Source organism: Rhinopithecus roxellana, chromosome 1, assembly GCF_007565055.1.
Source record: "Rhinopithecus roxellana isolate Shanxi Qingling chromosome 1, ASM756505v1, whole genome shotgun sequence".
NCBI lineage: Eukaryota > Metazoa > Chordata > Mammalia > Primates > Cercopithecidae > Rhinopithecus > Rhinopithecus roxellana.
Genome location: NC_044549.1, coordinates 178,416,821 through 178,430,082, shown reverse-complemented (window position 1 = coordinate 178,430,082; position 13,262 = coordinate 178,416,821). Strand labels below are relative to the sequence as shown.

Genomic DNA, 13,262 nt, shown 5'->3' with positions numbered 1-13,262 from the left:
AAACAAATATACGAGAAAAAAACAAACAACCCCATCAAAAAGTGGGGAAAGGATATGAACAGACATTTCTCAAAAGAAGATATTCATACAGCCAACAGACACATGAAAAAATGCTCATCATCACTGGCCATCAGAGAAATGCAAATCAAAACCACAATGAGATACCATCTCACACCAGTTAGAATGGCAATCATTAAGAAGTCAGGAAACAACAGGTGTTGGAGAGGATGTGGAGAAATAGGAACACTTTTACACTGTTGGTGGGATTGTAAACTAGTTCAACCATTATGGAAAAGAGTATGGCAATTCCTCAAGGATCTAGAACTAGATGTACCATATGACCCAGCCATCCCACTACTGGGTATATACCCAAAGGATTATAAATTAGTCTACTACAAAGACACATGTACACGTATGTTTATTGCGGCACTATTCACAATAGCAAAGACTTGGAATCAACCCAAATGTCCATCTGTGACAGACTGGATTAAGAAAATGTGGCACATATACACCATGGAATACTATGCAGCCATAAAAAAGGATGAGTTTGCGTCCTTTGTAGGGACATGGATGCAGCTGGAAACCATCATTCTTAGCAAACTATCACAAGAAGAGAAAACCAAACACCGCATGTTCTCACTCATAGGTGGGAACTGAACAATGAGATCACTTGGACTCGGGAAGGGGAACATCACACACTGGGGTCTATCATGGGGAGGGGGGAGGGGGGAGGAGGGAGGGATTGCATTGGGGAGTTATACATGATATAAATGATGAATTGATGGGTGCTGACGAGTTGATGGGTGCAGCACACCAACATGGCATAAGTATACATATGTAACAAACCTGCACGTTATGCACATGTACCCTAGAACTTAAAGTATAATAAAAAAAAAATAAATAAAAAAAAAAAAAAAAAAAAAAAAAAAGAAAGAAGTGGTAACTTCTGGATCATTGCCACGGCATTTATAAACTGTCCTGGCACTGATGGGAGTGTCTTATGCCAGTGAACAATGAGGGCAGCTAGGGATTGCTTTTGTCACCATCTGCTGGTTCTTGCTGGTTTTTCCTCTTTATCCTGTCTGGACCAGATTCTGTTTTGGTGAGCAGGGTTGTGACCAGGAAACAAGTCCTGCTGGTCTCCTACTTCAGAACTGGAATTCTTTCTTGATTTTTCCAATGGATTGGAAAACCCACATGAGAATTTTCTTTAAGAAAAGAAGGACCGGGCACAGTGACTCAAACCTGTAATCCCAGCACTTTGGGAGGCTGAAGTGGGTGGATAACATGAGGTCAGAAATTCAAGACCAGCCTGGCCAATATGGTGAAACCCCATCTCTACTAAATATACAAAAATTAGTGGGGCGTGGTGGCAGGTACCTATAATCTCAGCTACTCAGGAGGCTGAGGCAGGAGAATTGCTTGAACCCAGGAGGCAGAGGTTGCAGTGAGCCGAGATTGCGCCATTGCACTCCAACCTGGGCAACAAGAGTGAAACTTCATCTCAAAAAAAGAAAGGAAGAATAATTATTACTTTTCTGAGTTCTTGCATATGTCAGGATGTCTCTTTTTTACTTTTGAACACCTATAACATTTAGGGAAGTATAGAATTGTTGGGTCAATTTGGTCAATGAGTACAAAAACAATACAATTGGATGTTGTCTTGATCTGAGAATTGGAGATTTCCAAATTAAGTTAGATTTTTATAGCTTTTGTTCTGGTAAACTATATTGCATGGAACATTAAACCCCAAGTGATTGCTGCTGCCAGAACTCTTCCTGGCTCTGCAACTGGTTAGTTTCTTCAATGACAAAGAATTCTGGAACACAATGAATCTCTGCTCATCTTCTACCTTTGCCATGTTTGGTGCTAAGAGTATTAATCTCTGAGTGAATATCCCAAAAAAAAGGTGTTAGTAGGCAGGCGTAAGACTGGAGTCTGGTTGTTGGTGTGAGGTTCGATGTTTTTCTATCCATGAAGCCCTGTATCCCAGATTTAGGAGAGAGGTCACTCAAAGCCTTTCTCAACTCTTTGAGGGGCTCCAAACTGTGTATTTCAGAGGGTGACAAGGAGATGAATGATCTAGGATGATGCTCCTTGATCTACTCTAAAATGATATGCTCAGGAAAAATTCCACTCCAACTCTGACATCTCTTACTTTTATTTTCCAGTATGCTTTCCAGTTTTTATCTTTTTCTGTTTTTTAAGGCTATTTTAATGAGAAGTCAGGAGGAGAAATATCAGGTCTGGCGGGCTGTTCTGTCACCATAACAACCCAGAGCCCTCTCTAATTGTCTTTTGAACACACTGCTTATGTGGTATGATTGTGTTGATGACTGTCTATGTCATTGGTAAAAATAAAGCTGTCAGTGTGACAATTTTTCTAACTCAAAGAATCTTCTACCCTGAGGCTGGATAAAAGCTCTGATTCTCTGGAGGAACTGATACTCTGGGGTAGAAGTGTTTCCTGTGAACTATTTGTCATTTGTGAAGAGCTCCTGTCTCCAGGATTTCTACTTTCTTCTCCCCTGATAGATCTGTTGACTCCCTGGAAAGACAGGCAGACAAATTTATTAGCTCTTTTGGATGGGGGTCATTTTTCAGGGAGAACATTGAAAAATTATACCCTAAAGATGGGCCTGAGCTTACATTTTAACACACTATTTTTCATTTAGTTAGCCCCTCACCAACACTGCTTCAGTTGATATCTTAATCTAGAGCTCTTGTTTGCAGACTATTAAACAAACTTACTAACTCATTTTACTGTCTCTACTCCTTTTTTTCCAATGTTTATTATAAAAATGCTGAACTTTATAGTAGGGTTGAAAGAATTTTACAGTGTACTCTCCACCTAGATTCTACCAGTAACATTTTACTCTACTTGTTATATCACATATTTATCCATCTGATTATTCATCCATCCATCTATACATCTTATCTTCTGATGCATTGCAGAGTTGCATATATGAGTACACTTCCCCCTAAACACGTTAGCCAGCATACCATGAACTAAGGTCATTTCTTATTCTTATTTATTTCTTTGAATAATTATGAAGTTGATTTTCTAATGTTTTGTTAGTGTTGTACTTTCCCTTTTTGAAAAGTTTATTGCAACCTTCATCCATTTTTCTATTAATAGGTTATTTGAATATTAATTTCTTAGAGGACTTATACTGAAATTTAATTTTCAATTATTTCTTTCTGAATAATTTCTTTATTATAAGACATTTATACCCACCAGAAGCACAAAAATATAATATGAGATATCCATCTTTTCCTAATAACTTAACATTTGGTTGAATTTGCCTTGCAATGTTCTTTGTGCTGTTTTCTGAAATGTATGTTTTTATGTTGTTAAATGTATCAATAATTTTCTGTTTAATTTTCTCTTTGTTGTAATGCTTTTAAATATTCATCTATATTTAAATATATTTCTTTTGTTTTATATTTTTATTATGTTAATTTTGTAAGAACATTTAAATACTAATTCATCTTGAATACTTTGGTGCATACAATGTGTTTAGACTGCAGCTTAAATTTTTCCATATATTTAAACAGTTCACTCAGCATTATTTATTAAAGAATTTAATCTTCCCCAATGATTTGAAACCACAAATTTAACTCCTATAAACTCTTTGGTCTTTCTTGAAAATGTTTTACAATGACTGAATAATCTATTATTTTATTTAATACATATTTGTGGTATATTTTAATGCCTAGCGTTTCTGTGCTCCACTGGTGGTTCTTCCATTCAATATTTTGTTTTCCTTCATGAATTACTTATTCTTCCAGACAAAAGATAAAATTACTTTGCCAAACTCAAAATAAAAAAAACTCATTGATATTTTATTTGCTATTTTTTTGAATTTATAAATTAGTGTAGTGATAATTGGCATCTTTGCCACTTAGTTCCTCTCATCGAAGAATATAATTTATTTCTCTATTTAGTAGGTACTGCCAAAAAGTTTTCTTAGGTGATTGTACCAATTTATACTTTCATATAGTATGTGAATGTTTCGATCATTACACATCTTTGCCAACTCTTAGTACTGTTGCCTTTTTCATTTTAACTATTCTAGTGACTGTGACATTGCTTATGACTTTATCTGCATTTCTTTAATGATTAACAATATTATGTGCGTTTTCATGTTCTCATTTGCCATTTGGATGTCCTGATTTTGATCAAGTATTTATTCAAATCTTTCCTCTGCTTTTTTCTATTGTATTGCTTGCCTTTTTCTTTTTATTTTTTATAAGTTATTTGTACACTCAGGATTTGAGTCCTTTATCAGATGTATGTATTTCAACTGTCATCTCTTACAATGTGGCTTACCTTTTACTTTCTTAAAATTCATAATTGTTTTCACCTTATTAATACAGTATTTATTTGTCTTCCCTCTGTCAAACCCTGAGCCAACCACGTTCCTCAGGCTACCTGGGAATGTATAGGAAAAAAGAACATACAGGGCCAATGAGACATAGGAGAAAGAACTATGGGAGGTGGAGATGGCTCCTTCACATGGCAAAAAGAATGAGAGTGGCTACCATCAGGCAAAACAGCCCCATCACCTCCCAGAGGGCAAAACCCAGAATGGGATAGAATAGTTGTTGCTTCAGAGAAGGGTTCCTGGCATAACCAATGATGAGGTTCCCAAACACAGTCCCAACCAATCCCAGCCCCAGAGCCAGCCCCCCCAACTGTAGCAGCCCCAACCCCAATAAACTTGGCTGCTGTGTCAATGTCTCTTGAAATTGCGCTGGTTTGGAAGCTGCAGCTAGGGACAAGTGAGATAAGGGGATGTGAGACTGCCAAGCTGCTGAGACTCTCATCTATCAGTGTCTCTGTTCATTGCAGCACCACTGAAGAGAGTAGACAGCTCAGCAACTGGGAGTTGCTCTTGACCAAGAGTTGGTGGAGACACACTTGGAGCAGGCATACATTTTTAGGGGTTAGGGGCTATGGGAACACAGTTGCTTTCAGTGCAGAGAAGGCAGAGAGCAAAATTCATAATTTTAATGTAGCTAATTTATTAGTTTTTTTCTTTATGGCTAATGCATTTTGTATCTTGTTTAAGAGTTTTTTGCCTACCCCAAGGTCATGAGGATATTTTTCATTTTATTCTAAAATCTCATTGTTTACTTTTTGTAATTGTAACGCTGATCTTGATTTTTGTTTATGATGTGAGGTAGTGGAAAAAGGTAACTTTTCTATGTGCATTTACAAATGACCCAGTAAATAAATTTTTTAAAGGACAAAATTATAAGAATAAAAAGGAATCTTAAAGCTGCCTGAAGAGCTCTGCAGAGTCACTCTCTAGCAAAATGACCATAATGAGTGAAAATTACATTTAAAAAGAACAACTATATAGTAATTACATTAAACAAATGTATTAATCTTCCAATTAAGAGGCAGAGATTGGTAACATGGACTTTTAAAAATCGTTATTTAACTTTATCCTGTCTACAGGAGATTAATTTTAGATTCCAACATACAAATATATGGAAAGTAAAACAATAAGAGAGGATACATCATGCAAAAGCAACCATTAGAAAGTTGAAGTGTGAGGGCGGAGCAAGATGGCCGAATAGGAACAGCTCCAGTCTCCAACTCCCAGCGTGAGCGACACAGAAGACCGGTGATTTCTGCATTTTCAACTGAGGTACTGGGGTCATCTCACTAGGGAGTGCCGGACAATCAGTGCTGGTCAGCTGCTGCAGCCTGACCAGCGAGAGCTGAAGCAGGGCGAGGCATCGCCTCACCTGGAAGCGCAAGGGGGAAGGGGATCCGTTTTCCTAGCCAGGGGAACTGAGACACTCAACACCTGGAAAATCGGGTAACTCCCACCCCAATACTGCGCTGTAAGCATACAGGCACACCAGGAGAATATATCCCACACCTGGCCGGGAGGGTCCCACGCCCACGAAGCCTCCCTCACTGCTAACACAGCAGTCTGCCGCGATCTATCTGCAAGGCAGCAGCGAGGCTGGGGGAGGGGCGCCCGCCATTGCTGAGGCTTAAGTAGGTAAACAAAGCCGCTGGGAAGCTCGAACTGGGAGGAGCTCACAGCAGCTCAAGGAAGCCTGCCTGTCTCTGTAGTCTCCACCTCTGGGGACAGCGCACAGCTGAAGACCAACAGGGGAAGTAGCGGGAGCCGGTGCAGACGCGAACGACTCTGTCTGACAGCTTTGGGGAGAGCCATGGATCTCCCAACGCGGAGGTTGAGATCTGAGAACGGACAGACTGCCTGCTCAGGTGTGTCCCTGACCCCTGAGTAGCCTAGCTGGGAGAAATCCCCCACTAGGGGCAGTCTGACACCCCAAACCTCACAGGGTGGAGTACACCCCTGAGAGGAAACTTCCAAAGGAAGAATCAGACAGGTACACTCGCTGTTCAGCAATATTCTATCTTCGGCAACCTCTGCTGCTGATACCCAGGCAAACAGGGTCTGGAGTGGACCTCAAGCAATCTCCAACAGACCAACAGATAGTCCTTCTGACTGTCAGAAGGAAAACTATCAAACAGGAAGGACACCTATACCAAAACCCCATCAGTACGTCACCACCATCAAAGACCAGAGACAGATAAAACCACAAAGATGGGGAAGAAGCAGGGCAGAAAAGCTGGAAATTCAAAAAATAAGAGCGCATCTCCCCCTGCAAAGGAGCGCAGCCCATCGCCAGCAACGGATCAAAGCTGGTCAGAGAATGACTTGGACGAGAGGAGAGAAGAAGGCTTCAGTCCATCAAACTTATCAGAGCTAAAGGAGGAATTACGTACCCAGCGCAAAGAAACTAAAAATCTTGAAAAAAGAGTGGAAGAATTGACAGCTAGACTAATTAATGCAGAGAAGATCATAAACGAAATGACAGAGATGAAAACCATGACACGAGAAATACGTGACAAATGCACAAGCTTCAGTAACCGACTCGATCAACTGGAAGAAAGAGTATCAGCGATTGAAGATCAAATGAATGAAATGAAGCGAGAAGAGAAACCAAAAGAAAAAAGAAGAAAAAGAAATGAGCAAAGCCTGCAAGAAGTATGGGATTATGTAAAAAGACCAAATCTACGTCTGATTGGGGTGCCTGAAAGTGAGGGGGAAAATGGAACCAAGTTGGAAAACACTCTTCAGGATATCATCCAGGAGAACTTCCCCAACCTAGTAGGGCAGGCCAACATTCAAATTCAGGAAATACAGAGAATGCCACAAAGATACTCCTCCAGAAGAGCAACTCCAAGACACATAATTGCCAGATTCACCAAAGTTGAAATGAAGGAAAAAATCTTAAGGGCAGCCAGAGAGAAAGGTCGGGTTACCCACAAAGGGAAGCCCATCAGACTAACAGCAGATCTCTCGGCAGAAACTCTACAAGCCAGAAGAGAGTGGGGGCCAATATTCAACGTTCTTAAAGAAAAGAATTTTCAACCCAGAATTTCATATCCAGCCAAACTAAGTTTCATAAGTGAAGGAGAAATAAAATCCTTTACAGATAAGCAAATGCTTAGAGATTTTGTCACCACCAGGCCTGCCTTACAAGAGACCCTGAAGGAAGCCCTAAACATGGAAAGGAACAACCGGTACCAGCCATCGCAAAAACATGCCAAAATGTAAAGACCATCGAGGCTAGGAAGAAACTGCATCGACTAACGAGCAAAATAACCAGTTAATATCATAATGGCAGGATCAAGTTCACACATAACAATATTAACCTTAAATGTTAATGGACTAAATGCTCCAATTAAAAGACACAGACTGGCAAACTGGATAAAGAGTCAAGACCCATCAGTCTGCTGTATTCAGGAGACCCATCTCACATGCAGAGACATACATAGGCTCAAAATAAAGGGATGGAGGAAGATCTACCAAGCAAATGGAGAACAAAAAAAAGCAGGGGTTGCAATCCTTGTCTCTGATAAAACAGACTTTAAACCATCAAAGATCAAAAGAGACAAAGAAGGCCATTACATAATGGTAAAGGGATCAATTCAACAGGAAGAGCTAACTCTCCTAAATATATATGCACCCAATACAGGAGCACCCAGATTCATAAAGCAAGTCCTTAGAGACTTACAAAGAGACTTAGACTCCCATACAATAATAATGGGAGACTTCAACACTCCGCTGTCAACATTAGACAGATCAACGAGACAGAAAGTTAACAAGGATATCCAGGAATTGAACTCAGCTCTGCACCAAGCGGACCTAATAGACATCTATAGAACTCTCCACCCCAAATCAACAGAATATACATTCTTCTCAGCACCACATCGCACTTATTCCAAAATTGACCACATAATTGGAAGTAAAGCACTCCTCAGCAAATGTACAAGAACAGAAATTATAACAAACTGTCTCTCAGACCACAGTGCAATCAAACTAGAACTCAGGACTAAGAAACTCAATCAAAACCACTCAACTACATGGAAACTGAATAACCTGCTCCTGAATGATTACTGGGTACATAACGAAATGAAGGCAGAAATAAAGATGTTCTTTGAAACCAATGAGAACAAAGAAACAACATACCAGAATCTCTGGGACACATTTAAAGCAGTGTGTAGAGGGAAATTTATAGCACTAAATGCCCACAAGAGAAAGCAGGAAAGATCTAAAATTGGCACTCTAACATCACAATTAAAAGAACTAGAGAGGCAAGAGCAAACACATTCAAAAGCTAGCAGAAGGCAAGAAATAACTAAGATCAGAGCCGAACTGAAGGAGATAGAGACACAAAAAACCCTCCAAAAAATCAATGAATCCAGGAGTTGGTTTTTTGAAAAGATCAACAAAATTGACAGACCGCTAGCAAGGCTAATAAAGAAGAAAAGAGAGAGGAATCAAATAGATGCAATAAAAAATGATAAAGGGGATATCACCACTGACCCCACAGAAATACAAACTACCATCAGAGAATACTATAAACGCCTCTACGCAAATCAACTAGAAAATCTAGAAGAAATGGATAATTTCCTGGACACTTACACTCTCCCAAGGCTAAACCAGGAAGAAGTTGAATCCCTGAATAGACCAATAGCAGGCTCTGAAATTGAGGCAACGATTAATAGCCTACCCACCAAAAAAAGTCCAGGACCAGATGGATTCACAGCTGAATTCTACCAGAGGTACAAGGAGGAGCTGGTACCATTCCTTCTGAAACTATTCCAATCAATAGAAAAAGAGGAAATCCTCCCTAACTCATTTTATGAGGCCAACATCATCCTGATACCAAAGCCTGGCAGAGACACAACAAAAAAAGAGAATTTTAGACCAATATCCCTGATGAACATTGATGCAAAAATTCTCAATAAAATACTGGCAAACCGGATTCAGCAGCACATCAAAAAGCTTATCCATCATGATCAAGTGGGTTTCATCCCTGGGATGCAAGGCTGGTTCAACATTCGCAAATCAATAAACGTAATCCAGCATATAAACAGAACCAAAGACAAGAACCACATGATTGTCTCAATAGATGCAGAAAAGGCTTTTGACAAAATTCAACAGCCCTTCATGCTAAAAACGCTCAATAAATTCGGTATTGATGGAACGTACCTCAAAATAATAAGAGCTATTTATGACAAACCCACAGCTAATATCATACTGAATGGGCAAAAACTGGAAAAATTCCCTTTGAAAACTGGCACAAGACAGGGATGCCCTCTCTCACCACTCCTATTCAACATAGTGTTGGAAGTTCTGGCTAGGGCAATCAGGCAAGAGAAAGAAATCAAGGGTATCCAGTTAGGAAAAGAAGAAGTCAAATTGTCCCTGTTTGCAGATGACATGATTGTATATTTAGAAAACCCCATCGTCTCAGCCCAAAATCTCCTTAAGCTGATAAGCAACTTCAGCAAAGTCTCAGGATACAAAATTAATGTGCAAAAATCACAAGCATTCTTATACACCAGTAACAGACAAGCAGAGAGCCAAATCAGGAATGAACTTCCATTCACAATTGCTTCAAAGAGAATAAAATACCTAGGAATCCAGCTTACAAGGGATGTAAAGGACCTCTTCAAGGAGAACTACAAACCACTGCTCAGTGAAATAAAAGAGGACACAAACAAATGGAAGAACATACCATGCTCATGGATAGGAAGAATCAATATCATGAAAATGGCCATACTCCCCAAGGTTATTTATAGATTCAATGCCATCCCCATCAAGCTACCAATGAGTTTCTTCACAGAATTGGAAAAAACTGCTTTAAAGTTCATATGGAACCAAAAAAGAGCCCGCATTGCCAAGACAATCCTAAGTCAAAAGGACAAAGCTGGAGGCGTCACGCTACCTGACTTCAAACTATACTACAAGGCTACAGTAACCAAAACAGCATGGTACTGGTACCAAAACAGAGATATAGACCAATGGAACAGAACAGAGTCCTCAGAAATAATACCGCACATCTATAGCCATCTGATCTTTGACAAACCTGAGAGAAACAAGAAATGGGGAAAGGATTCCCTATTTAATAAATGGTGCTGGGAAAATTGGCTAGCCATAAGTAAAAAGCTGAAACTGGATCCTTTCCTTACCCCTTATACGAAGATTAATTCAAGATGGATTAGAGACTTAAATGTTAGACCTAATACCATAAAAACCCTAGAAGAAAATCTAGGTAGTACCATTCAGGACATAGGCATGGGCAAGGACTTCATGTCTAAAACACCAAAAGCAATGGCAGCAAAAGCCAAAATTGACAAATGGGATCTAATTAAACTAAAGAGCTTTCGCACAGCAAAAGAAACTACCATCAGAGTGAACAGGCAACCTACAGAATGGGAGAAAATTTTTGCAACCTACTCATCTGACAAAGGGCTAATATCCAGAATCTACAAAGAACTCAAACAAATATACAAGAAAAAAACAAACAACCCCATCAAAAAGTGGGCAAAGGATATGAACAGACATTTCTCAAAAGAAGATATTCATACAGCCAACAGACACATGAAAAAATGCTCATCATCACTCGCCATCAGAGAAATGCAAATCAAAACCACAATGAGATACCATCTCACACCAGTTAGAATGGCAATCATTAAGAAGTCAGGAAACAACAGGTGTTGGAGAGGATGTGGAGAAATAGGAACACTTTTACACTGTTGGTGGGATTGTAAACTAGTTCAACCATTATGGAAAAGAGTATGGCAATTCCTCAAGGATCTAGAACTAGATGTACCATATGACCCAGCCATCCCACTACTGGGTATATACCCAAAGGATTATAAATTATTCTACTACAAAGACACATGTACATGTATGTTTATTGTGGCACTATTCACAATAGCAGAGACTTGGAATCAACCCAAATGTCCATCTGTGACAGACTGGATTAAGAAAATGTGGCACATATACACCATGGAATACTATGCAGCCATAAAAAAGGATGAGTTTGCATCCTTTGTAGGGACATGGATGCAGCTGGAAACCATCATTCTTAGCAAACTATCACAAGAACAGAAAACCAAACACCGCATGTTGTCACTCATAGGTGGGAACTGAACAATGAGATCACTTGGACTCGGGAAGGGGAACATCACGCACTGGGGCCTATCATGGGGACCGGGGAGGGGGGAGGAGGGAGGGATTGCATTGGGGAGTTATACATGATATAAATGATGAATTGATGGGTGCTGACGAGTTGATGGGTGCAGCACACCAACATGGCATAAGTATACATATGTAACAAACCTGCACGTTATGCACATGTACCCTAGAACTTAAAGTATAATTAAAAAAAAAAAAAAACTATTACAAATAGAAAGTTGAAGTGTCAATCCTAACATAAGATCAACTTTAAAACAAAAACTGTTACTAAAGAGATACATTTGATAATGATGAGGCATTATTTATAGAGTGTAATAATTATAAACATATATGCACCTAGTAACAGAACCCCCAAATTCATGAAGCAAAAACTGACATATTCAATAAATAGATAATTCAACAATAATAGTTGGAGATTTCAATACTCCACTTTCTATAATGAATAGAATAACCACACAGAAGGTGAATGAGAAAATAGAAGACTTGAACAACAATGTAAACCAACTATACCTGACATGCAGTTGTACAATAATCCACGAAATAATAGCAGAGTACACATTCTTCTCAAGTCCATAAGGAACTTTCTCCAGAATAGCCCCTGTTGTTAGGCCATAAAGCAAGCCTCAATAAATTAAGGAGGGTTAAAATCATACAAAGTGCATTCTCTAGCCAAAAACGAATCAAATTAAAAATCAAAAACATAAAGAAAAAAATTTCATTCACAAATATATGGAAATGAAACATTAGACTTCTAAATATTCAATGGGTGAGATACAAAATTAAAAATACTTAGAGATGTATTAAAATAAAAACACATTTCAAAAGTATGGAATGAAGCTAACACCATGCTTAGAAGGAAATTTATAGCGGTAAAAACCTATCTTTAGAAAGAAGAAATATCTCAAATTTATAACCTAAGCTAATACAAATCACTGGAAAAAAGAATAAACTAAACTCAAACTGATAAAATGAAGGAAATAGTAAAGATTATAATGAAAATTAATGAAGTAGAATACAGAAAAAATGTAGAAAACTAATGAAGTTGAACATTGTTCTTTAAAGAGATTAACAAACTTTAAGCTAGACCAACCAAAAAAAAAAAGAGGCATGACAGATTCCTAAAATAAGATATAAAAGACAGAGCATAATACTGAACTTGCAGAAATAAAAAGGGTTATAAGGGATATGATAAGCAGTGACTATATGTTAACAAATTCGATAACTTAGATGAAACGGGCAAATTCCTAGAAGACACAAGAGGAAGTAAAAATCCTGAATAGATTTAATAATAGATTGAATTAGACATTTAAAACTTCCCACAAATAAAAACAGGCCCATATGGCTTCATTTAAATTATACCAAATGCCTAAAGCTAAATTAACACCAATTTTCCACAAGTTCTTCCAAAGGAGGGAACACTTTCTGACTCATTCTATGAGCCCAGTATTACCCTAGTACCAAAACCAGGCAAACATATTACAAGAAAATAAAAATTTACATCAATAACCCCTAATAGTGCAACGGCAAAAATCCTCAGCAAAGTACAATCATACCAATTCAGCAACATATGAAAAGGATTATACGCCATTACTGAGCAAGATCTATACCAGCAATTTAAAGTTGGTTTAACATCCAAGAGTCAATGTAATACAGCATGTCAATAGAATAAAGGACAAAAACGACATGAGCATCTCAATAAATACAGAGGAAAAA

At 38.5% G+C, this 13,262-nt stretch overlaps 1 pseudogene; it reads right to left on the bottom strand.

The window, feature by feature from the left end:
* Window positions 1-4,515: 4,515 nt before the first annotated feature.
* On the bottom strand, window positions 4,516-4,941 carry LOC115900014 (annotated as a pseudogene).
* Between the last annotated feature and the right edge of the window lie 8,321 nt (window positions 4,942-13,262).